This window comes from Tamandua tetradactyla, chromosome 15 (genome assembly GCF_023851605.1).
Source record: "Tamandua tetradactyla isolate mTamTet1 chromosome 15, mTamTet1.pri, whole genome shotgun sequence".
Lineage (NCBI taxonomy): Eukaryota > Metazoa > Chordata > Mammalia > Pilosa > Myrmecophagidae > Tamandua > Tamandua tetradactyla.
Window position 1 is genome coordinate 67,637,711 of NC_135341.1, and position 26,260 is coordinate 67,663,970.

Genomic DNA, 26,260 nt, shown 5'->3' on the forward strand with positions numbered 1-26,260 from the left:
GTTTTGCTGTGGATTTTTCAGGGTTTTCGACGTATAGTATCATATCATCTGCAAACAGTGATAGTTTTATTTCTTCCTTTCCAATTTTGATGCCTTGTATTTCTTTTTCTTGTCTAATTGCTCTGGCTAGAACTTCCAACACGATGTTGAATAACAGTGGTGATAGTGGACATCCTTGTCTTGTTCCTGATCTTAGGGGGAAAGTTTTCAATTTTTCCCCATTGAGGATGATGATATTAGCTGTGGGTTTTTCATATGTTTCCTTTATCATTTTAAGGAAGTTCCCTTGTATTCTTATCCTTTGAAGTGTTTTCAACAGGAAAGGATGTTAAATCTTGTCAAATGCCTTCTCTGCATCAATTGAGATGGTCATGTTATTTTTCTGCTTTGATTTGTTGATACGGTGTATTACATTAATTGATTTTCTTATGTTGAACCATCCTTGCATACCTGGAATCAATCCTACTTGGTCATGATGTAAAATTCTTTTAATGTGTTGCTTGATTCGATTTACTAGAATTTTGTTGAGGATTTTTGCATCTGTATTCATTAGAGAGATTGGTCTGTAGTTTTCTTTTTTTGTAATATCTTTGCCTGGTTTTGGTATGAGGGTGATGTTGGCTTCATAGAATGAATTAGGTAGCTTTCCCTCCACTTCAATTTTTTGAAGAGTTTGAGCAGGGTTGGTAATAATTCTTTCTGGAATGTTTGGTAGAATTCACATGAGTAGCCATCTGGTCCTGGACTTTTCTTTTTGGGAAGCTTTTGTATGACTGATTCAATTTCTTTACTTGTGATTGGTTTGTTGAGGTCATCTGTTTCTTCTTGAGTCAATGTTGGTTGTTCATGCCTTTCTAGAAACTTTCTAGTCCATTTCATCTACATTGTTGTATTTATTAGCATAAAGTTGTTCATAGTATCCTGTTATTACCTCCTTTATTTCTATGAGGTCAGTGGTTATGTCTCCTCTTCCATTTCTGATCTTATTTATTTGCGTCCTCTCTCTTCTTCTTTTTGTCAATCTTGCTAAGGGCCCATCAATCTTATTGATTTTCTCATAGAACCAACTTCTGGTCTTATTGATTTTCTTTATTGTTTTCATGTTCTCAATTTCATTTATTTCTGCTCTAATCTTTGTTATTTCTTTCCTTTTGCTTGCTTTGAGGTTAGTTTGCTATTCTTTCTCCAGTTCTTCCAAGTGGACAGTTAATTCCCGAATTTTTGCCCTTTCTTCTTTTTTGATATAGGCATTTAGGGCAATAATTTTCCCTCTTAGCACTGCCTTTGCTGCGTCCCATAGGTCTTGATATGTTGTGTTTTCATTTTCATGAAACCTTCATGAAATATCTTCAATACCTCAAGATATTTACTAATTTCTCCTGTAATTTCTTCCTTGACCCACTGGTTGTTTAAGAGTGTGTTGTTGAGCCTCCACGTATTTGTGAATTTTCTGGCACTCTGCTTATTACTGATTTCCAACTTCATTCCTTTATGATCTGAGAAAGTGTTGTGTATGATTTCAGTCTTTTTAAATTTGTTGAGACTTGCTTTGTGACCCAGCATATGTTCTATCTTTGAGAATGATCCATGAGCACTTGAGAAAAAGGTGTATCCTACTGTTGTGGGATGTAATGTCCTACAAATGTCTGTTAAGTCTAGCTCATTTATTGTAATATTCAAATTCTCTATTTCTTTATTGATAAAAATATGGAACACTTCACGAATTTGAGTGTCATCCTTGCACAGGGGCCATGCTAATCTTCTCTGTATCGTTCCAATTTTAGTATATGTACCACCGAAGCAGGCACATGAATCATTTTCTGATGGAGAAATTTGAACTCCATCAAATTTCTCTGAAAGGAACTCTGACAAAATCTTTCAACCAGCTGAGGAATATGTTCATAGAAATAAGAGGGATGTGACTTAATTATGGAAAATGTATAGGTGAAAGACTCTAGTGGCTCAAAGGAAATGTCATTCAAGGTGCTCCTACTGGATTCTAATCATGACCATTATGCTTTTTTCTACTCTTATCCATTCACACCATCCCAAACCACATAATATTTAGATGTTTATTAGAAGACAACTGCATGGCTTCTGATACACTGAGAAAAAAAAGATAGGAGCAAAAACCCAAATGATTTCTTTTTGTTTAAACCTGGGCTAGAACCACAGGCATAAGCTGATGACATGACAATCTCCTTTTAGAGCAAGACATCTAACAATGTGACCAGAGTTAAGAAATCAAGGTACCCATATTCAAACACTCCTGTACACAGCCCTCCTGACCATCTGATTTAAAATATTCTCATAAATATTTCATAAAGGCTTTTGAACTCAAATATTTCTTCTGTGAGACTGTATACATGAGCTCAAAGTGAGTCATGTTGTAGTCACTTCCTTTGGCCATTTTGGCCTCCCTGGCATCAAATTTCTCTTAGTTGTATGAAGGTTAGGGAAGGAAGGTTTTTCGATATAAACTCAAATGGCAGAGCTACAGAGGCCTCATATGAATCAACTGAGTGGGCCTGTTTGCCACGTTAAACAATGAATTTATCACAATCTTGGGCAAGGGAAATTTAAGTCTCTGGGAATGAAAACTACTTTACTCTTCAAGAATCAAGATAAACACTAAATTAATTTAGTTTAATTTTTTCTCTCATAAATATTTTATAGTCTCTTTTTTAAAACCTCTATATTTTCAAGTATATTTTCTTATTAAACCCACACCAATTTTAATTTTCAAGATCAAATGTCTCTCTTACAATGTCATCTTCACTACAAATAGAAGTGGTCCTAGGTTAATGTTATCTGCATGTTAGTGAAGTTTACATAAGGAGGAGTTCCTTTTTGTAATGTGAAAAAAAAACAGATTTATATTCTGATACCCAAAGTACAGATTTCTTTAAATAAAACTTTTTTATTTAAATGGATCAAGCTTACCTGATTGGAAACATTTGAATAGTTATTTTAAAACGCAATTATATTGTACTTTCAAAGTACAATCAATGTACATAATTTCATAATGTCTTGAATTATGAAATAATTTAAAATCTCATTCATCAATTTTGAACAAAATACAATTCAAACAAATCGTATATGTGGCATTATTAAATTTGAATTAAATAGACACAAGTCTTCTGGGTCTGGAAGAAGCAAATATAGATCAAAAAGTTAGACCAGGGCGGGCCACGGTGGCTCAGCAGGCAAGAATGCTCGCCTGCCATGCCAGAGGACCCGGGTTCGATTCCCGGTGCCTGCCCATGTGAAAATAAAAAAGTTAGACTGGTGGCTTGCAAAAGGAGGTGATTTTTCTCCCCAGGGGACATTTGGCAATATCTGGAGGCATCGTTTACTGTAATGATGTAAGAGAGACAGAAAGAAAGGCAGAGATGGGGAATAGAAGGAAGAAAAAGGCGAGGGTTGTTTCTAGCATCTAGTGGGGGTGGATAGAGGTCAGGGATGCTGCCAAACATCTTACAATGTACAGGAAAGCTTCCCAAACCTAAGTATTATCTTGTCAAAAATGTCTCAAGATACCCTGGGTTACACAAATTAGAAAATCTGAACTACAGAAGAGGGGATGAGAAGTTTTTCCCATAAATAGGCCATCCTTGAGTAAGTACCACATATGGCCTTGGGAACACAAGCCAGAATTTATTGCAAATTTATGAAGTCAAGAATGAGATATAAAAGATGGAATAACACAACAGAAATTGTAAGGAAAACAATAAAAATTAATTGGTAATCATATTCAAACACTTTGCAACTTCACAACAAGCCCGAAATGTAAGAAAGCATCATCATCATCATCTCCTCATAATCTCCATGTCCCTAATTAAGCCTGGCAGAGGTCAAGGGGCTGGCCCATGTTACTTAGAAAATGCCCCATTAAGATGTAACCCCAGATGCAAATCCAGAGCTTTTTACACTATGTTTTCTATCACATTCCTCAAACTTAATAAAACAAAATAAAATACCTAGAATGTATATGGCACTTTACATGTGGAATTATAAGAAGCAGTGGTAGTGAAAGAAGGGGTTTTGGAAATGGTAAAGACAGGATGTGTATACTAGCTTCTTTCAGGTTCTGCAATTAGACCCCAGGGTTCTTAGAATTCCTTAAAATTCTACAGCAAATGAATGTGCAGGGAATCTCTGATAGCAGATGTTCTAGAAGGCAAGAACAGCCATACCACCAGACCCAGAACATCATCAGAATGACATAACGATGTCTGTATTCACCATCAGGATATTAAAATCATCAACTGGCTCTGGTTGAAGAAATATTTATATAGCTCCATATTTATTAATACAACCTTGAGCCCGCAGGAGGAAGGTTGTTGGATAAATAGAGCAAAAAATAGATTGGGCATCTGCAGACTTTGGAAAATCACAGAAAGGACACTTGAGTAAGAAATTCTTTTTCTAGACCTGGCTTTTACCCTGACTTTTACCCTGACTTACTTTATAGCTTGGTAAAGGAATTTAAACTTTCTGTATCTCAACTTCTTCATTGGTAAAACTGAAAAAATATATATATTTATCTCTCCCCTTAGGTGTTTTTGTATAGATGGAATGAGATAATATTTATGTCTGCATCTTGATAAGAAAAGCTAAAGCACAGATATACAATGTCATTGCTCACTGCTGACTTTTAGGCCTTTATTATTGATGATATTTTCTACTATTCTTGGGGCAATGAAAATCCTAAAAATATGTTTTCAAGCTACTAGAAAAGGATGAAGCACTTTTCAAATTTTAAACATTTTTCTGGATTTCAAATAAGCTTTGCCAAGAATGATGTTGGTTCTTAAGCTGTCCTGTAAAATACAGACTATGAGAAACAACTCCCTAAGAGAAGTAATTCATAATGAATATAGGGGGTATATTTATAAAGCCACCACACCCAGAACAACCCTTCCAGTACACTGTCGGTTTCCTTTGTACCAATAATTCTGTTCCCTAGCTAACAAGAACCTTGATTTCAGTTTGAATGACAATATGCCAAGCTCCTAGTGAAGAATTATGATTTGGTCTAAATCATCACAGAGACCTCATTTCCCTCAAAGATTATCATGCAACCTTGTCCTGACCAACAACCTTTAAGGAAAAGTGTACTGGATAGAAGGGGCTTCTGTGACATGCTGTTCTCCATGAAAAAAAATTTAAAAAAATAAAAAAAAATAGAGATACAAAAATAAACATAAAGGCTGTTTGCTTTCTTCCATGTTTTCTTGCTTTGGATGATATGGGTGAAAATGAGATGTCTAGAATTGTAGGAGTCAGCGGTCAGTCATGAGGCAAAAAGCTTGAGGTGCAAAGCTAACACGCTGAGATTAGCAAAATGGGAGGATGGAAGGAGAATGAGTCCTTGGTGACTTATGAACCAATCATGGAACCACCATGTGCAAAAGTATTAAGTGTACAATAAGTGCTCCCATATTTTAAGCCAGTCTTTGTCAGGTTTTCAGTTACTTATAGCCAAAGTATCCTAATCAATGCACCTATATGCCAAATCTATTTGTGCCCTTTAGATATCCACTTGCCTGTTTTCATATAAATTTAGCATAACTCCAATTCTGTCTATAAAAACATCAAATTCTGTGAATGGAAGAGAGAAGACCTAGGAAAAAGGGATTGGAAATGTTAAAAACTCTTTGGCCTCACGGATCAGAGAAAGATGGTGTTGCTTTTCTCATTTGTACACTTTCTGAGCCTGTTTTATCTGCCAGGAGGGCCCTGTCCTTCCTTAACTTCATTCGTACGGTCAACTTCTATTCATCCTCTAACTCTCAGCTGGAGATTTTCTTCCCCTGTGAAATTCCCCCCCCCCCCCAAAAAAGAGTTAGGTGATTTCAGCTTCAGTTAAGTATATACATCAAGCAGGATTTATTTTTGGTAGCAAGGGACAGAAAGCTAGTATCATATTGACTTAAGCAAAAGGAGACATTGGAACCTCACATGACTATCAAGTTGAGGGAGAGAACTGGCTTTAGTCAAGGGCTTAAATGAGTCATCAGGGCTCAATCTTGATCTTTTCATATCTCGTTTCTCCTGATGGTCCATTGGTCCATTCCTAGACATGCTATTTCTACATGTGCAAAGACAGATTCAGGAAACCTCACTTCTGATATCTCCCTCCCAAATATCCCAATGGAAAAGTAAGTATTTCTCTCTACAATATCACAAAAGTCCTGGGACTGACTCTCATGGGCCTGGTAGGGGTCATGAGTTTATGCTAGGGCTAATTAGCTTAGTCCAGTGATTGGAGTTGGGGCAGTCTCACACAAATCACACCAGAGCTACTATGACAAATACCATGCAATTGTTTGGCTTAAACAATAAACATTTATTGTCTCATGGTTTTGAAGGCTTGAAGTCCAATATCAGAGTCTCAAGAGACTGTGCTTTCTCCCCAAAGTCTATAGCCTTCTGGTGCTGGCTTATTGCAATCCTTGGGGTTCCTTGGCTTGAATCTCCATCTCAGTCAATGGTCTCTTCCTGTGGCTTTCTCTGACTTCTGACTTCTTTTAGTTTTTGGATTCTTTTTTCAGGTCTGAAAAAAAAAAGGATTACACCCACCCTGATTCATTTTGGCCAATTAAATAAGATCTTAGAAGATCCTATTCACAGATTAGTCCACTCCTTAATCAATAATACATTTTCAAAGGGTCCTATTTACAAATAGGTTCACACCTATAGGAACATAGATTTATATTAAGAACATGTCTTTTGGGGGGTACATGATTCAATCTCTACCATTTATGGATTAAGAAAAAAAGGCTCAATCCTGTAATCAATCCTTACCTTACTCCCCTTTCCATTCTCCATACTTACTACAATGCCAGCATGGCTTATAGTATTTGCTTACAAAATATTTGTTGAATGAATGTATTAGCACTCAAGGACTCTGGGAATAATTTAAGTTGTACCTAATAGTTAATAAGTATGCTTTCCATGTTAATACCCAAATAATACCTGTGTTAGTTAGATTCAGTTGTCAACTTGGCCAGGTGAGCATACCTAGTCTTGTTGCTGCGTACATAAGCCAACGGTACGTGAACCTCATCTGTTGCCAATTACATCTGCAGTCAGCTAGGAGGCATGTCTGCTGCAATGAGTGATGTTTGACTTAATTGGCTGGTGCTTAAATGAGAGAACGCAATGTAGCACAGCCTAAGCAGCTCGGCATTCCTCATCTCAGCACTCGCAGCTCAGCCCAGGCCTTTGGAGATGCAGAAAGAAGTCACCCCGGGGAAAGTTGTTGGAACCCAGGGGCCTGGAGAGAAGACCAGCAGAGACCATCTTGTGCCTTCCACGTAAGAAAGAACCTCAGTGGAAAGTTAGCTGCCTTTCCTCTGAAGAACCAACAAAATAAATCCCCTTTTATTAAAAGCCAATCCGTCTCTGGTGTGTTGCATTCCGGCAGCTAGCAAACCAGAACAATACCCAATATGTATATTGCAGCTTTTGAAGGCTTCTAGAAAAAAGAGATTCTGGACGTAACGAAGGCAAAAGACTAAACACAGTTTAAAGTGGCCACCCACACAAGAAGAGAGAGGGAGTGAAGAGGAGATAACCCAGACATAAAATTGTGTTGCTAATAACTTAAGCTAGTCACACACTTGACCATGGGAAACATTTCAGACATTGAAGTTGATGAGACTGAGAAACAGTACTTTCAAAAAGGATGTCATAACCATTCATCAGAAACAAAAGGGATCTTGATTCTCTAGAGAATCTAGGTCACAAATTGAACAAAAATAGAAATCTATGCTCCTTGGACAAAGCCAGAGGCAAGCAGCCAAAATTCTAACATAAAAAAACCACTCTCACTAATTTAAGTAAGCAGCAGGAAATAACATCATTCAGACCTGGTCCCAAGCCAATGGTGGGTCCTGAGGCCCAGTTTGGTCAGGAAATATCCCTGCCATGTTCTCAACAGCTCAGACCTGAAACAGCAGTGAGACAAATAAACATTCAACCACACTCTACGCCTAGAGAGGAGTTGAAATTTTAAGATCAAATTTAACACTCCAACAAACATGAAAAGTAAGACTAAAGAATAGGCACGTTGGATCAAAATTACAAAAACACTGAGAAAAGGCCAATGCAGAAAATGAGTTAAGAATTTTAAAAATAATTATTTAGGACTGTTGTCTTATATTTGCACATTGAAATGCTTCCAGCATATTTCAACAGCTAGATGTCTAGCAAATGTTTTCGTTTTGTTTTGCCTTTTAAAGGTGAAGGGTCTCTGGAACATCTGTATTCATTTACATGCATTAAAAAATCAAGTAATCAAACTATTCTCTGATTAAAAAGAGGTTTGGAATCTATGACTTTTCCTGTTTTCCCTCTATTATTTATTGAGAAATAAGTTATAAACAGTAATATAAATATGGTCTAGTAAAATAAGAATGAGTCTAGAGTGACTTCCTAAAATATCATTATCCTTTTCTTTTTACCAATTCTTAAATTTAAAATATGAAATGTCTTCCCCTGTACACTTTTGCTTTAGGACTCTCATAATAATATGACATCTAATATAATAATATGACTGTTGGCATCACTATCTTTTTCAGTTTTGCCTGAAATTTGTAACACACTAGTCATTTAAATAATTTTTAAAATTCTAAGGGAAATAAACAGAAAAGTATACTGCAAAAGGGAAGATATACTAATCGATTATTATTCATTGACCTTTTTGAAGAACTTTCCTTTCCCAGTCTCTGGAATAGCCTGCAATTCTACACTTGCTGCAATTTCCTGAGGCCATGTTAAAGTACCTGAGGATGCCCACAGTGTGAGTGGAGAGCCTCAGTATACCCAGCACAGGACTCACTCCTGAGGATGGAAGAGAGAACACAAACATGGTGCAGGCTCTTACTTATGCATTCCTTTAGTTATGTTCTTTCATGTTTTATCCATGTCAATATTTTATATCTAGGAATTCACAAAATTTGGGGACCTCCAGTAATTAGTTTAACTTGTTGGTCGTAAAACATGGTAGTAGAAACAAACAATTATTTTCTAGTTAATGAGCCAGTGGGAATTGAAGAAACCATTTCTCAAGTCTCCTAAGTCCCCCATCTATAAGAACAAAAGATTCAAAGCATCTCCATTTTTTCAGCTATCCTCAGCAAAAGAAAAAAGTTAAAGCAGTAATACTGACTTCCTTTTTCCCAAGGCACACTTACTCTATCCTACCTTCCTTACTTCCTCTTCCACATCTACTCATGTAGCTATTACACCCTTGTACAAACGCCTTGCATACAGGAGCTAGCTTTGCCTACAGTGAGGCTGAAAGCTCTGCATATACCTGTTTTCTTCCTCAACCCCTCCTATTCTTTGCACATGTTCTTCCCTCCAAGAGAAAATCTAGCCTGTTCCCCCTTACCTGTCTTCTAAGTTCCTCCTACTCATACTGTAGGAATTCCATTGGGAAAGTTTCATGGAGAATTTCTGTATTCTTCTACAATATCAGGTATCTCAGCTTCTGGATTCAATGTTCTTTTTCCCATACCCCTTCTATAGCACTTATCACATTGTATTATCATGTTCTTTTACTGTCCTCCTCTTCAGGTAGCTTCATCAAGGCCATGCCTTCTTCATCTTTGGGTTCCCAATGTCTTAAATCATGGCCTAGTGCATAGAAGATGCTAATTTTATCCATACTGAAAGAATTAATAAATTAAGAGAATGAAATTATCATTACATTTACAATGGGCAAAGGCAATGTCTACTTTGGGCTGTGAATAAAGCTCACAGTAGCAGAGATGGCTAAATATCCATTGAAGTTCACACTCCCCTGCCCATTGTACAGGGTTGTCTTTGCAAAATGGCTGCCTAGTCTTTGCATTTAGGTAGAGTCCTGGGACCAGTTCTCACTAATGGCATATAAGCATAAGTCAGGCATGTTACTTCCAGAACAAGGCAGTTAAAAAGCAAATGGATCTTCTCTACCTCTCATCCATCATCTGCCATCAGGAAGCAAAGAACTTTGGGGACCGATGACCTTATTAAAAAGAAGGAAGGACTCTGGGACCCTGCATCTCCCCATGGGGTAAAGACAACCAAAACTAGGAAACTCACATTGGCTTGCTATCTGAGTGAAAAAATAAAGTTTTGCAATGCTAAGCCATTGTTTTTGGAAGGTTTAGTTGTTAGAGCAACTAGCATTACTCTTTCTAATGCATTTTATGGTAAATTTTCTAGAATATGCAGCGTGGTGTAAGGCAATAAAAGCCCATCCAACAGCCTACCTTGTTTCATGCCAGGAAAGCCCCAATTTTGTTTTCAAGTAATAGTCTTCTTGGAACTGATTCATTTAATGAGGGGCCCTCTAGGAAGAGGTATGGTGAAAATGGAACTGTTCTTGAAAAAGGTGTTACTGAAACTAAAAATAGATAACCGTTGAAAAACAACCCTGCTGGAGTTCTCAGGTCTGATTGTAATGTCATATTATGGCTTTCCTTGGGGGAGCTGCTTGATGAAAAAGCCAAGATGCTGAGGATAGCAAAGGAAAAACAGGGAAATTAACGGGGTCCTTGAGGAAGTCACTGGGTCTCTGATTTAACCAACCTAGAAACTGTCCCACCCCTAGACTATTCAATATGTGTGATAGCACTTTTTTTCTTATTTTTAAGCCACATTGAATTTTATTTTCTGTTTCTTCCAAATAAGGCATCCTGACTTACACAAGTATTAAACTCATCTTTAAAAGAACCTTATTTCAGCTGCAGGCTAACCTTGAATAAGAGACACACCCTCTAAGCTTCAGTTTTCTCATTGTTAAGTAGGTTTATTAATTCCTTTGTTTGCAATGCTATTGTGAAAAGAAATGATGTATTATACATAAGAGCACCATGTACGCTACAAAGTCCAGAAAAAAATTCTAATGTCTCCTTGGGGGCCAGAGAAGTAATATAAATACATGAAATGTTCAAGACAATGTGTCTGTTAACATCAAGTGGTTGCCATTAAATACTCTTATCCAAAGCACTCCCCTTATATGGAATCCCTCAAAATTCAAATACATTTAAAATAGAAATGAATTCCTGGCAAAAAGCTTCTAAATTGTGTTAGTTTTAAAACATAGCTCCAATTCTTTGGCACTCTCCTATTAAGAATAGGGTCTGTGCTCCCTCTTCTAGCATCTGGACAGGATTGTTTCTGATTCAACCAAATTGAGTATGGTTAGAGTGATGTCACGTGTTTCCTAAACCTAAGTATTAAAAAGTCACAAAGTTTCTGCCATTTTCTCTTGGAACTCTTGCTCTCTGGTGTTCATGGGTATTCCTTCATGGAACCCAGTCACCATGTTCTGAGAAGGCCAAGCCACATGGAAAGGCCCTAAACATTGTGAAACAGAGAAAAGCCACCCATGTGGGGCTCTGTCCAAATTCTTTGACCTGCAAAATCTGTGAACATAGTTAAGTGGCTGTTGTTTTAGACCACTAAGTTTTCTATACAGCCACAGATGGACAAAACACAAATTAATTTAGTTTCAAGTAAGCTGTTCAATTAAACACTGTGCTTAAAATTGTGAATATTTCCGTCAATTAAAGTTATTAGGCTTTCTGATTTTACTCATAGAGTCGTAGACATCAAAACCTGGAAGGACGGTGCCTGCCCATGCCAAAAAAGAAAAACTTACAGATTTTCAAGGATTCATTATTTAATCTAAACACTAAGAAACCAAGATCTAGAAAGGTTATATGACTGACCAAATCTCACACAGCTAATTAATGGCAGATTTGTAATCAGAAAGCAAATGTTTTGACATTCAGTCCACCTGAATTTGTTTGTAAAATGAGATCAAGACATATCATCTTATTTATATACTTTTTTTTTTTTTTTTTGCATGGGCAGGTACCAGGAGTCAAATCCAGGTCTCCGGCATGGCAGGTGATAACTCTGCCTGCTGAGCCACTGTGGCCTGCCCCCAATTTCTTTTTTTTTTTTTCACATGGGCAGGAACCAGGAATCAAACCCGGGTTCCTGCAGGGCAAGCAAGAATTCTGTCACTGAACCACCGTTGCACCGCCCTTATTTGTATACTTTTTAAAAGAGAATTGTACCTAAATAACCGGCATGGTAAATAAAGAATAACCCATTCATGAGTCACTAGGACTAAAATGTCCCTTAGGCAAGATGAAATTCTTGCGGATAAGATCAAATGCATTCTTAAAAAACCCATGTGTATCAAAAAGAAAACAAAATGGTACTTTTCAAATTGCTGATCTTCTATACTCTTCCTTTGAAAATGTATTTCAAAACTTGATAAAAAATTTTCTTAAGTATAGAGTCATTTAGGAAGTAAGCAAAATGAATTCAGCTGATTATACAGCTAAATTAATTGTCTACTGTTTGAATATTAAAGAAACATTAGTGAGGCTTCTATTGGCAGCGGTAGTAGTTACTTTATGGCCTCAGAGGGTATGTCAGGTCTCAAATTTCCTATTTTCTTCAATCCATTATGAATCCAATAACCAAGAGATGTTGTGCACAAGGAAAGGTTACTTGGCTGAGTATTTGCTCATTGAACATGTTTCTTCTGCTGAGCACAGAACCAAGCTACATTTCTCATTCCCCTGGCATTTAGGTGAGGCCACCATGAAAATTTCACACCAATGAAATGCTTTGGAAGTAATGTCTCACTTTTATCCCCATGCAGATGTAGCAGGCAGACTGCTACAATGGTTCCTGCCTCCTGGTTTTCACGCCCTCGTGCAATTTCATCCCCATTAGTGTGAGCTGGTCTGATGATTTTCGACTAGCACGTTGAATACTAGAACGGGTTGGGACATTGATTCTATAGATACATTACATAAGATAGTGACTTCCATTCAGCTAGTAATTTCTCTCTCTTGCTAGCCTTGATGATGTAAGCTTCCATTTTAGAGAGGCCAATGTGGCAAGGAACTGAGGCCCTTAAACCAATAGCGTTCAAGGAAGTTAATCATGTGAACAACCATGTAAGTGAGCTTGGTAAAGAATTCTTTCCCATTTGTGCCTTCAAAGGAGCTCCAGCCCTGGTTATCATCTTGACTGCAATCTTGAGATAGAACCTGAAGCCAAGGACCCAGCTAAGTCATGCCCAGATCCCTGATGGGCACAAACTGTGAGGTAAATAATTGTGTGCTGTTTTATCCTGCTAATGAAGCAATAGTCAAGTTTTAAGGCAGTTAGGAGTGAATGTACCTTGTCATGTTCTTTCTTCCATCACCCATCTGCTTACTGGATGACATCATAACACCAGAGCAACCTTGAAGCAAATAGTTTAAAAATGGAGACACTTCAGCATGAAAGATGCCTGGATCCCTGAAGAAAGTGGGCAGCAAAGTTCTTTCCCCTCAACAATAAGAGATACATAAAAGCTATTATTTGGTTAAGTAACTGAGTTTAGGGAATGTTTGTGACAGCAATAGCTTAGCCTGCTCTAAGAATCTTAAACCTAGCAGAAGCTTACACTTCTGGCTATGTGATTCCTAAATATTTACTAGATATAATTAAAGCAATGCTATTTCCTACTAATACTAATTTTTCTCTTCAAACTCACAAAACCATTTCATGAAAGCCCCACATATTTTCACATCTGTATTCCTTTACTCCTAGCATCCCCTCTCTCTAGAATTTCTTTCCATGCAAACTTCTCCTAGACAGCTGTTACCAATTCTTGAATGACTATTTCTAGTGTCTACTTGGATGCATGCATCCACATGATCCCTAAGCAGAATCACATTTTATTATAGTTGCATCTATATGAGTCTATTAAAAATGGCTTTACCATATTCCTCATTAGTGCAACTTTTTAAAAGGAAAATTTGTTAGATTTAGTGCATTTCCTTTAATAAAACATTTCCACAGCTATAAATTTGTTTCCAAGATACAGAACTTAATATGTAAGGATATATGTATTTGAGTGTTAATGATATCAGTATCCATGATTTTAAAAAATAGAAACAACCTAAACAGTCATTAATAGAGAACTAGTTAATAGTTTACAGTAGATCTATATTTGTAGACATTAAAAGGTTTCCAAGATAAAATTTTAGTAAAAATCAGTCTTACAAAACTGTACTATAAATAATATATTGTATATCTAGAATTGTGTCTAATTAGATAAAAGATATATGCACACATACATATGCAAATACATCTATGCCTTAATATAAGGAAAACTATGAATGAATACACAAGATGTTACAATTCTGAAAGAAAAATGGAAGCAAAGTTGAGTAAATTTATGAGCATTTATTGTTTATATAACTTTAAAAGTTTGGAAAATGCTTTAGGCAGCAAGGTGAATGGCCATCAATTGGGGAATGGCTGAATTAGTTGTGACATCCATATTGTGGAATATTATTAAACCATTAAGAATTAGTTAGAGTTTTGTAGAAGGCTGAGTAATGGTCACTCAAATATACCATGTCCTAATCCCTAGAACCTTTCATTGTTATCTTACAAAGGAAAAGCATCTTTGAAGATGTGATTAACTTAAAGATCTGAGACAAGGAGATTATTCTGCATTATGCAGATGGGCTTTATAAGCATTCACATGTATTCTAATGAGAGCCGGACCAAAGGAAATTTGGCAGAGTTTGCAGTCATGTGGCCACAAGTAAATGAATGCTGGCAGACAACAGAAGCTAGAAGGGGCAAGGAATGGATTCTCCCTGAAATCCTCTGGGGAGATGGCACAACTGACACCTGGACTTCAGCATAGTGATACTGATTTTAGATTTCTGGATTCTAGAATTACATTATTTTCAATCACTAAGTTTGTGGAAATTTGGTTCAACAGCTTCAGAAAATGAATACAAACTTAAACATTTGACTTGGAGATATTTTATTGGTGTGTCACAACTTGACAAGGAAGTTGCAAATAAGTGAGAGAAGGAGGAAGAAATGACAAACCAAAGAGAAAGCTGTAAATAAAATTTGCCACCAATAAAATAGTATGTATCCTATAACCTATTCCTTCAAAATTAACATGTAGATATACACAAATGTATATATACGTAAACAATAATGTTCTAAAAATGATGCTTATTTCAGATGCTTTTAAGATTCTTCCTTATGTAATTTATTACAATGAGCATTAGTGGTATAATGAGGAAAAAATTTTAAACCTAAAAAAAAGACCAAAGTCTTTGTGACAGTTGAGTTGTCCAAAGATAGCTGCAACTGTTCTAACAATGTGAGGTTGACACTCTTTCATCAAAAGGTAGGAACTCTATTCCCTCTTTTTGAATTTGGAGTACCTGAAACTACAACCAAAAAGACACTGGGTGACTTCTGAGGTCACAAAAGGCTGTGCTGGTTTGAAACTTTTATATATCCCAGAAAAACCATATTCTTCTAATCCAATCTTGTGGGTATAGACCTGTTGTGGGTGGGACCTTCTGATTAGGTTGCTTTCATGAAGATGTGACCCACCCAATTCAAGGTGGTCATAATTCTTTTACTGGAGTCCTCTATGAAGAGAATAAAAGACAGAAAACATAGAGCGAGTGCTCAGAGCTGGCACAGAGAGCAGAGAGATGAAAAACCAAGTGACAGACATTTGGAGATGCAGAAAGAAATGCCCCAGCAGAAACCAGAAGGACCCGCAAGAGTTGAGAGAGTCTTTTTGAAACCAAGGTAAGAGAGAAGGGCCAGCAGAAGTCACGTGTGTCTTCCCTTATGACAGAGGAGCCTGTCCACAATCAGCCTTTCTTCAGTGAAGGTATCCTCTTTTTAATGCCTTAATTTGAATATTTCCATTCCTTAAAATTGTAACTTGTAACTTAATAAATCCCCTTTATAAAAGCCAATCCATTTCTGGTATATTGCATTCCAGCAGCTTTAGCAAACTGAAACAGATTTTGGTACCAAGAGTGAGATGCTGCAATTTGCAAATACCAAAAAATCTGGAATGGCTTTATAAATGAATAAGGGGAGTATTCTGACAGAATTGTGATATGCTTGATAGAAAAGGTCTGAATTGCTTTGAATAGACTATTGGTAGAAATGCAGACTCTAAGATACTTCTGATGAGGCCTTAGACAGAAATGATGAATGTGTCACTGCAAAATGGAAGAAAAGCAATCCTTGTTTTAAAATGGCAGAGAAGTTGGCAAAATTGAGTCTTGGTCATATATGAAAGATAGAATTTGAAAGCAGTAAGAATGGATACTTAGTTGAAGAAATTTCCAAACTAAATGAGGAAAATGCAGCCTGGCTTCTCCCTGCAGCTTATAGTGTGCTAGGAAAGGGATAAGCTGAGAACTGAATTTTGGGGTACAATGAAATCAGTAATTGATGGTTTGGAAAATTCTGAGCTTTTGGAAAATGAGTTCCCAGAGAACAGTGAGGATTTAACTAAACATGGAACCAGCCAGCCATTTCAGCATAAGTGAGGACTGGAAATTGAGTTATCCAAAAAGAATCTGCCTATTGCCTGATGGCTGTGACTCCTGTATGCTGCATGGAAAACAAACAAGTTTGTTATGAGATCTGTATCAATGGAACCACTGCCAGTCTGGACTAAAAAGGACAGAAAAAGGACAGACTGAAGGAAAAATTACTTCAAAGGCAGAAACCTGGAAGCTAAGGTCTGGGGCTGGGAAATCTCAGGCCAAGAGAGCAGATCCACCCATGCATGTGGAAAAGGTGAGTTTGTCCTGGAAGCAGAGGGTAGGCCTTGTGACTCAATGATCAGAAATTTGCCACCTCAGGCCTCAGAGATAGGGAAGCACATTTCCCAGTGATTGGGGAGAGCCTGGCCAACACCCCACCGTACTGAAACGACTGAATATGCATCCTGAAAGGTAGAGAATCCCTGTGCCATCCAAATGCTTGAAGAGGGTAGGGCTGAGAACAAGGTGGTTTCCCCAATGCTTTCCAATTTTGCAACCATCATCCTACTGTTTGGAGAGAAGGGCTGCTGTGTAAGCCCATGGAAAGGGTGGGGCTGCCACTCTTTCTCAAGCCCCAAGGATAAAACATAATGATTCTCAGAACCTTGAAATCTAATGGTATATGCCTTGCAGGTTTTCAGAATTGTTTCCTTCCAATTTCTCCTTATGGTAATGGGAATGTTTATCCTATGACTGTCCCTTCTTCGTATACTGGCAGCAGATAACTTGTTCTGATTTTCATAGATCCACAGCCAGAGAATAAATTTGCCTTAGGATAGACCATGCTGTGGTTGATTTTGATGAGACTTTGTACTGTTTTTGACTTTGTATTGTATTTGCATTGTTACAAAAATGGTTTAAGACTTTTGTGATACTGTGATGGAATGAATCTATTTTGTATAGGGAAAGAACTTGTCTTTTAGGAGTCCAGAGGATGGAATGTGCTTTTTAAAACTGCTTTGTACCCCAGAAAAGCCATGTGTTTCTAGTTAAATTTTGTGTATGTAGACCTATTGTGAGTGGAAACCTTTTTTTTTTTTTTGCATGGGCAGGCACCAGGAATTAAACCTGGATTTCTGGCATGGCAGGTGAGAACACTGCCACTGAGCCACTACAGCCCACTTTGTGAGTGGAAACTTTTGATTGAGTGGTTTGCATGGAGATATTACCTACCCAATTCAAGGTGGGTCTTAATCCTTTTACTGGAGTTCTCTATGAAGAGAATAAAAAACAGAAAACATAGAGAGAGGACTCAGAGTTGACTCAGAGAGCAGAGAGATGAAACCGAATGGCAGATGTCTGGAGATTCAGAAAGAAAATTCTCCAGCAGAAGCCAGAAGGACCCACAGGAGTTGAGAGAGTCATTTTGAAATCAACCCAGGGAGAAGGACCAGCAGACATCACCACGTGCCTTCCTATGTGACAGAGAAACCCATCCACAATTAGCCTTTCTTCAGTGAAGACATTCTTTTGTTGATGCTTTAACTTAGACACTTCCATTGCCTTAGAATTGTAACCTGTAATTTAATAAATCCCCTTAATAAAAGTCAATCCATTTATGGTATATTATATGCTGGCAGTTCTAACAAACCAAAAAAAATGTCATAAAGTTTCTTCTTGCTCTCTCCCTGGATATGAGCCTTGGGAGCCCAGAGCTGATGTGTAGGAAGTCTGGCTACCCTAAAGCCACCATGCTGGAGCTATCATGAAGAAGAACCACATAAAGATAAAAAAAAAAAAAAAAAAAAAGATAGCCAAAGAGCTCCCAGTGTTCCAGTCCCCAGTAGTAAGCTGGCAAAACAACTCTCTCAAGAGAAAAGCTCAAATTTGCATTTGCTGAATTTCCTGAGAAAAAAACTTCCACCATGTTTCATGCTACCAAACATGAACTCTGCCAAACAGTTTAAAACCCAGTTCACAAAATTCCTGAATATTAACAATCAGCTCTTATGAATGATTCTAACTAACCTAGCAACACTACTTTCTAGCTTCTTGTTCTTTGAGTATACCCAACCCTGGAGGCAGACAGGAGAGTAAAGAAATGAAATGACCTCAGCCTGGCCACTATCTGACTATAACCTCCTCAGAGACCTCACACAAAATGGCCCAGCCAGGCTGCCTCTGAATTCCTGACCCACAGAAAATGTAAAAGATCATAAATGCTTATTGCCGTTGTAAGCTAGTAATGTTTGAGATGGCTTTAGCCATAATGACCAGAACAGTCTTCCAGGTAAAATTGATTATAGTCACACTCAATGGCAAGGAGCCTGGGGACTCTATTGATCTTTCATGTGTGAGTCAGATTAGACCTATAATTATTTCCTAACTGAAGAAACTCCCTCATCCAAATAGCATGTGATCCAGAGTGAGCCTTTTATTCAGGTATATATCTTTGCCAAGTTCTCAACTTTTGTAAGAATGTCAACCCTATTTGATTGTGAAAACTCCCAGTTTGCCTGATTGTGAAAACTCCCCTTTCAACTGGCTGTCTAAAATAACTCCACTACACTAAAACTTTTTTTTAAATTTATATCCTGACATTTTTGCCTTACAGAAGCCAGAAGTAGCATCTCTTGGGAGCTGCCTCTCATGGTTCCCAGATCCTTTCTCAACTGAAGTGTACTTGAGCACTTCCAGTTCTTATGCTCTATTTCCCATAGTTGATATAAAGACCTACAGCAATTTGTTGCTCATTCTGTTGTCTCATCCAAGTCTCCAGGAAATGTCTAGTTTAGCATCATTTGAAAATATGCAGATATTTCTGTGTTCTTATCAATTATCACATGGTAGTTAACAACATGGAATCCAGAGCCAAAATATCTGAGTTTGATTTCTGTTTCTGCCATGTACTGATTCTGTAACTTTCTTCAGTGTTTTAATCTCTCTCATCTCAGTTTCTCCATCAGTTAAGGAGAAATTTAAAATAACATCTAGAATGTTCATTAGGATTAAATGAGAGTACACATGCTAAGCTCTTACAACAGTGTCTGGCAATATTGGAGTTCAATAAATATTAGTTATTACCTTTTAGAGCACTTACATAACTATGAAATGAAATGTTGTGGGCATATTTGGGATGATGGGAGGCTCTCATTTCCATGTCTTCAACGGAAAAGTAGTAGTATGTACTTTCAGTACTCACAAAGTTATGGGAACAGAATATCAAGGTTATATTTTCAGAAAGACCCGCCCACCTCACCCACCCTCAAGGCCTGCCCCCGGGTCGTAAAGCTTCCCTACCATCTGCCACTTCTACAGATTATGACTTTGTGAGGTGCCAGACAGAAGGCAAATTTGAAGTCTGGGAGACACAATCCGTGAACTCATTTATACTAATTAACCCTTTAGCTTCAATTAACTGAGCAGATTGGCTATCTTCTCACAGCCACTTCTATCCATTTAATAAGCAGTGATTATGGACCCAATATATGCTTACCACTGATAGACTGGAATTAAAATGGGTGGACATGGTTTCTACCATCAGACAGCACACAGATCAATTTATGGTATAGGGAAACTGTGCAGGACTTAGTACTCAGAATATCATAAAGGGGATGGGGCAAGTATAGAAAGAAAAGACACTGAATTATCTGGACTCAACACAAGTATTTTTGTAGTGGTGAACAGGGTTGGGAGGGAATTCAGAATTTCTCTTTGAAAGTTTGGCCTAGGACTGTTCCTATGTAAGTCTATAGACTGCGGGTTTAAATTACTTCCCCATCAAGTTCTCATCTTCTAACGAATGACGATAACCAACACCACACAAAACAGGCATTAGGTTATACTGCACCCATCATGCCAAGAAGAGCCTGGAATTGAGAAACAGGGAAGGTTGGAAGTATGAATTAACATCAGCAGGAGAGGCCTTTAAATGGGTAATATGCTGATAAAATCAAAAGAGATCACACTCCTTTTTTTGTATGTGGAGAACCATTCTGATTTTTCTTCTGGCATGTAGGTAATGCAAAAGATTTCTAAAACTTTATACTAATGACAACTAAAACCTGTGTGCCACCGGACAATGTGCTTTCATGTAATTTTCTCCTTTCATCCTCAGACCATCCAATGAGGTATTCAGTATCCCCACTGTCACTGAAAAGGTGCAAAGGGAACTGCAACTCAGAGAGGTTAAGTTGATTGCTCAAGGGCACACAGCTAATAACTCCATTTAGTAGAAACATGCAACTTGGTTATTCTGATTCCCAATCCAATATTCTTTCCTCTGCACAAAAAATCCTTGAAGGAATGAAAGAGCCTTGGTTTTATGTATTTTCAGTGTTCATCTATAAATTGCCCAACTGTGCAAGAATTAATTATCTCAATCTTATTAAAGCAATGCCCTTTAATCAAGACAGTAACACAAGCACATTTGTTTGTTGGAAATCATTTTTTTCTCCCAATATCAATGCTTTTCTGAGAAATACCCCACTGCTAACATCTACACAATTGGAGAATGAAAGATGCCTCAGTGGTCATTCCACACACTCTCCACCCCGATCCATGCTTCTGCTTCTTCCATTCAACAGGCAAAGCCAATTTGGTCCCCATCTGATGCCGAGCTCAGATTTCTTTTGGAAGGCGTACATGATGACGTTAGTACCAACTGTTTGAGCAGCTGCAGAAAATCATTAGCTCAAATTGCTCATTACACCTTTATAGACACCAAGCAAGTCTGCCTGCTAAACACAGATATAAATATAATGGGTAATAATGGTGATGGGACATGATAAAAATAAGCAAGGCTGAAAGGGGTGGAAATAGCTTCAGAAGGAAAGCCTCCGGATGGCATGCTGCCTTGCCTATGAAAGGCACAAAAGATTCAAGTAAAAGAAAGTATGGTAGGAACAAACTTACATCCCACTATAACTCAATCAGAAGCTTGACTTCCTTCTACTGACTCTATTATTGTAAACAACAAAGGGAAATAATCTTATTTAGGGCAAAGAAACAAATTGAAGAGAGGATTTTTTAGAAGCATTCAGAAAAATTGAAAGTAGCTGTCATTTTATGGCCGGGAAGTTATCTCCAACACACAGGACAGACACGAGTGAGGGGAGAGGGACTCAGCCAGCACCTCCTTTCTGCAGAAAGACCTTGAAAGAAGGATTTGCTGCCAGTTAGAATGCAATATGGTCTGGGCCAGCTTTCCTTTGCTGGAACTGCTCTGAGTGACAGCTTGAATTGCCCTGCCAAATCCCTCTGCTTTGCTCTTTCTAAAAAAAGAACAAGAGGAAAGATGTGGCGAGTCAGAGCAACAATCCACGCCTCAGCAGATTGCACTGCCGCAGCAAATGTTAATATTTTTTAATGTCAGTGTGGAGGCTCCTGTTTGAAATTCAATGGGGAACTAAAATTAATGTAAGCCTGCTTAGGAATGTCAAGCGAATGTTCATCATATTCCAGAGATTGTTTGTTCAGCTTGAAACTGATGGCAACGGAAAGCGGAGAGCTTATGTTGATAATCATAATAAATGTTTTCCTGAGAATAAAAGTGCTTGAAATTATTTGTGAAAAAATTATAATTTGTGGAAGCAATTCTAAAAACAACAGGGTTGGAGGGGTGGCTTATTTCAACCCTACACCTGTGGAAAAAGTAAAGAATGCATGCAAAGACCTTACACTAAATTGGGCAGTTTGTGTTTGAAGGAGAACATTTTTGCAAGACTGGAAAAAAATGTCCATAATTTTCTACTTCTCCCTTTATGCACATCCCTTGAAATGTGACTTTGCATTTCTTCCCATCAAGATGTAGAGTCTTTTCCTCACCCCTTGAATTGAGCTGGCTTTGTGACTTACTTTGGCCAATAGAAGCAGCAGAAGTGACCACATAGGAATTCCAAGCCCAGACCTCAAGAGTCCTTGTGCACTCCCACAGCTCTCTTGAAGATACTTCCTCCCACATCAGAGCAAGCTTGGTCTCTCCTGCTGAGTGGCACAGAACCGAGTCAAGTCACTACAGTCAAAGCTGGCCTAGACCAGTCAGCCTCCAAGCAACTGACAATAGGCACAGAAATGGAGCCTGAGGATACCAGCCAAGCCCAGTCTAGAGAACAGCAAGAATCCCCCAATTGTGCCATAGACTTTGAGAAATAATACATAGTTGTTATTTTAAGGCACTAAGTTTTGGGGTTGTTTTTTTTGTTTGTTTCATAGCAATAGCTAACTGAAACAATGTTTATCTGTCAAAACCAGCCTCAGGTAAAGTTGTGACAAAAAACTAGATCCCTCCCTGGGTAAAAGAAAAAAAAAATGTCCCTTCTTAAATAAGGATTCTCCAGTTATTTCTTGGAGTCCACAAATGTTTACAGTTGCTGATGGGACATGTATGTTTATGAGAGATTATGCCTTATATCTGACATTAATCCAGGTCCCTTTGTAACACACAGTCTATTTTCTTCCTTCCCTAGTTAAAAGTTCAAATCTAATTTAAAGACTGGGTTTTCTCCTAGAAACCCAGCTGAGGCCTGAACAGGTCCTAAACTGAAATGAGGTCTCATTTGGCATTTTAAAGCTATAATTTGGCATAATTAGCCATTCTTGTCGGTGCTGCATGTCACCTTAACCACTATCTTGTATAACTGGTAGAATTGAGTTTGTAAGGTTCTTTAACACTTTAAATAGCTTTTCTCTTAATCAAGAAATCCAGAGGGAAAAATAAGATAGGGAATGAATATTAACACTAGAAACCAGAGTTTGCTTTGCTATTTTAAATGCAAAAACTGATTTTCTTCTGGCTCTCCTAATTTCTTAAAGACAGACAGCCCTATTCCCTCAATTCACCTTTTTCAGAGAGAACCTCAGAATACCATCTGCTAGGAGATAAATGAATAAAAATCTAAAATTATTCCTTCCCTGGGAGCATGCCAACCTCTGATACAAAAGCATTCTCTTCTCTCTTCCTCCTTGAGTTCAAAACAAGCACTATTTAGAAAAATAGGTGTATATTTGATTACATAAGAAACTATTGGATCTAGTTTTGTCACTTAATAAAGTGATGTGGGTCACTTTATTAAACAAAGAGTGGATTTAATAATCATGCATATTAAATTATGATTCAGTACATCTCATCTATTGTACTGTTTCAATTATTGTTTTTCCCTAACAGATCAGAAATTCCATTAAATTGAATTTTGGAATTAGAAATCTTACAGGAAATTTCAAATCACAGTAATAACAGTGTGCTTTGTGTTTATATGTTTTACAGCTAAGTGATACCTCACGCTTATATAGCAGTTTAAAAATTTTTAAATGTGGAGTTAGTTATTTTGGGTGGTTTAGGGGTTTTGAATGATACCCTCCACAAAAGCTGTCATCAAATATTAATCCATGTCCCTTTGGGTGTGAATTCATTTGTAAAGAGGACTTTTCGAAAATTGTTCTAGTTTGTAAGCTGCTGGAATGCAATATATCAGAAACGGAATGACTTTTAAAAAGGGGAATTTATTAAGTTGCTTTTTACATTTTGAAGGCTGTGAAAATGTCCAAATTAAAGCAAGACTATAAAAATGTCCAATCTAAGGCATCCAGGGAAAGATACCTTGGTTTAAGAAGGCCAGTGACATTCAGGGTTTCTCTCTTAGCTGGAAAGGCACATAGTGAGATTTGCTAGCTTTCTCTTCAATGGCTTCACCAGGGCTCTGTCCATTCTGTTGACTCTATCAGTTCTGGTGGCTCTCATGGCTCTGAAGTTTTTTCCAAAATGATTCCCTCTTAAAAGACTCCAGTAAGCAAACCCACCTTGAATGGGTGGAGAGACGTCTCAAGGAAACCAACCAATCAAACGTTACCACCCACAATTGGGTGGGTCATATCTCCATGGAAACAATCAAAAAGATTCCACCCAGCAATACTGAATGAGGATTAAAAGACATGGCTTTTCTGGGGTACATAATAGCTTCCAAAAGGCAAAAAAAAATGTGTTATTTTTAGTTTAAGGTATGGCGAAACTGAATCAGAGTGGGTCTTAATCCACATGACCGGAAATCTTAGAAAGAGGAAATTTGGACATAGTCACTCAGAAGAAAGCCGAAGTAGAAGAAGCTAGAGAGAGAGACAGAGATGGCCATGTGTCAGGGACCACCATAAGCAGAAGACATCTGACTCTGGAAGAAAGCATGGCCATGCTGACATCTTGATTTTGGATTTCTAGCCTCTGAAATCATGAGACAGTGAATTCCTGCTGCTAAGCCAACCAGGGTGTGGAATTTGTCATAAAAGCCCTGGCAAATTAAGAAAGGGGTACTAGCACTCTCCCTAATGCAAGGCCAACAGATTCAGTCTCATCTTTGGTATCAAGCTTCTGGCCCTCACAAGCAATCCACTGCCAAGTTGCCTCTACAATGCATGTCGTTTTCTTGGCTCTTTCTTTCGATTCCCCCTGCCTTAGATCAGGACCTTATTACGATCACCTTGCGGAGACATAGGCTTTCTGTAACAATGGGAGACACTAAAAGACAGAGATATTGTGCAGAGAACACCAGGGCACAGACACTCATTTGTCTTTCAAGGCAAGGATGTAAACTTGCTCCAACTAAATTTAGCTTAAACAACCAGTGGGACTTGACAAGATGGAAATACTCCTTCCAGGAGAAACACGTAAGTCAGTTTCTCTAGGTGTGGCCCTCCTAACCCATGGATCAGAATCAGCCAAGTGCAGTATTCTAAGCAACACATTCCCGACTGGGTCAGACTCTCTAGGGGAAAGGACTCAGTAGTCTGAAGGCATAGCAAGCTCCCCAGGTGATGCTGAGCATACCATAATTGGAGATGCACTCACCAACATTTTTAGTATCTGGAAAAGTGATGTAAGCACAGCATATGAGGGCACTGGGCACTAGGTTAGTACTAATTCACCTTTTCACTCTGTTCTGGCAGGTTCCTGGCCTACCTGTTCCTCCTCTCCCCACTCCCCCACCCCTGCCAGCATGACTTAGCAAAACTGAGCTGCATCTCCTCCTCCTTTCTGCAGCCATCTGAACTTTAACTTTTGTACCCTAGGCTAAATTAGGAATTAAAGCATCTCTTATTTCTTTTACTGTTTAAAGAAAAAAAAAACTGGGTAGGCCACGGTGGCTCAGCAGGCAGAGTTCTCACCTGCCATGCTGAAGACCAGAGTTCGAGTCCTGGTGCCTGCCCATGTGTTCTAGTTTGCTAGCTGCCAGAATGCAACACACCAGAGATGAATTGGCTTTTAATAAAAGGGGATTCATGTAGTTAAAAATTATAGTTCTTCAGAGGAAAGGCAGCTAACTTTCAACTGAGGTTCTTTCTTACATGGGGAGGCACAGGGCAATCTCTGCTGGCCTTCCTTCCAGGCCTTTGGGTTCCAACAACTTTCCCCTGGGTGATTTCTTTCTGCTTTTCCAAAGGCTTGGGCTGAGCTGCGAGTGCTGAGATGAGGTATGCTGAGCTGCTTAGGCTGTGCTACATTGAGCTGTGCTACATTGAGCTGTGCTACACTGAGCTGTGCTACACTGAGCTCTCTCATTTAAGCTTCCAGCCAATTAAATCAAACATCATTCATTGCATAAGGCATACCTCCTAAGCTGACTGCAGGTGTAATCAGCAACAGATGAGGGTCACATGCCATTGGCTCATGTCCACAGCAACAAAACTAGGCGTCTTCACCTGGCCAAGTTGACCCCTGAACCTAACTACCACACCATGCAAAATAAAATGAACTACATCTGTATATCTAGTACCCATATTAAGTCATGAGAATGGGAAAGGAAGAAGTAAAATTCTCTTACTCCACAGGTGAATATGTAGAAATAATATAATTGGATGTATAAGAATGAAAAGCATCAAGTTAGTGCTATTATTTCTTACTTCACAGAGAGAACAATGAGATC

At 38.2% G+C, this 26,260-nt stretch overlaps 1 long non-coding RNA gene and 1 other non-coding gene across 4 annotated transcripts in view; one reads left to right on the forward strand and one right to left on the reverse strand.

Annotated features, from left to right (window-relative positions):
• Positions 1 to 1,701: 1,701 nt before the first annotated feature.
• Positions 1,702 to 1,808, reverse strand: LOC143658195 (U6 spliceosomal RNA). The gene has a single exon (XR_013163197.1). It is a non-coding gene; the product is annotated as a U6 spliceosomal RNA (small nuclear RNA).
• Positions 1,809 to 4,156: 2,348 nt separating this feature from the next.
• LOC143658035 (uncharacterized) overlaps positions 4,157 to 26,260 on the forward strand; it is a 52,944-nt gene continuing 30,840 nt past the window's right edge. For all 3 annotated transcript variants that reach the window (XR_013163086.1, XR_013163087.1, XR_013163088.1), the window contains exons 1-2: positions 4,157 to 4,412; positions 13,030 to 13,134. This is a non-coding gene — a long non-coding RNA (uncharacterized LOC143658035). The remainder of the gene's footprint in view (positions 4,413 to 13,029; positions 13,135 to 26,260) is intronic.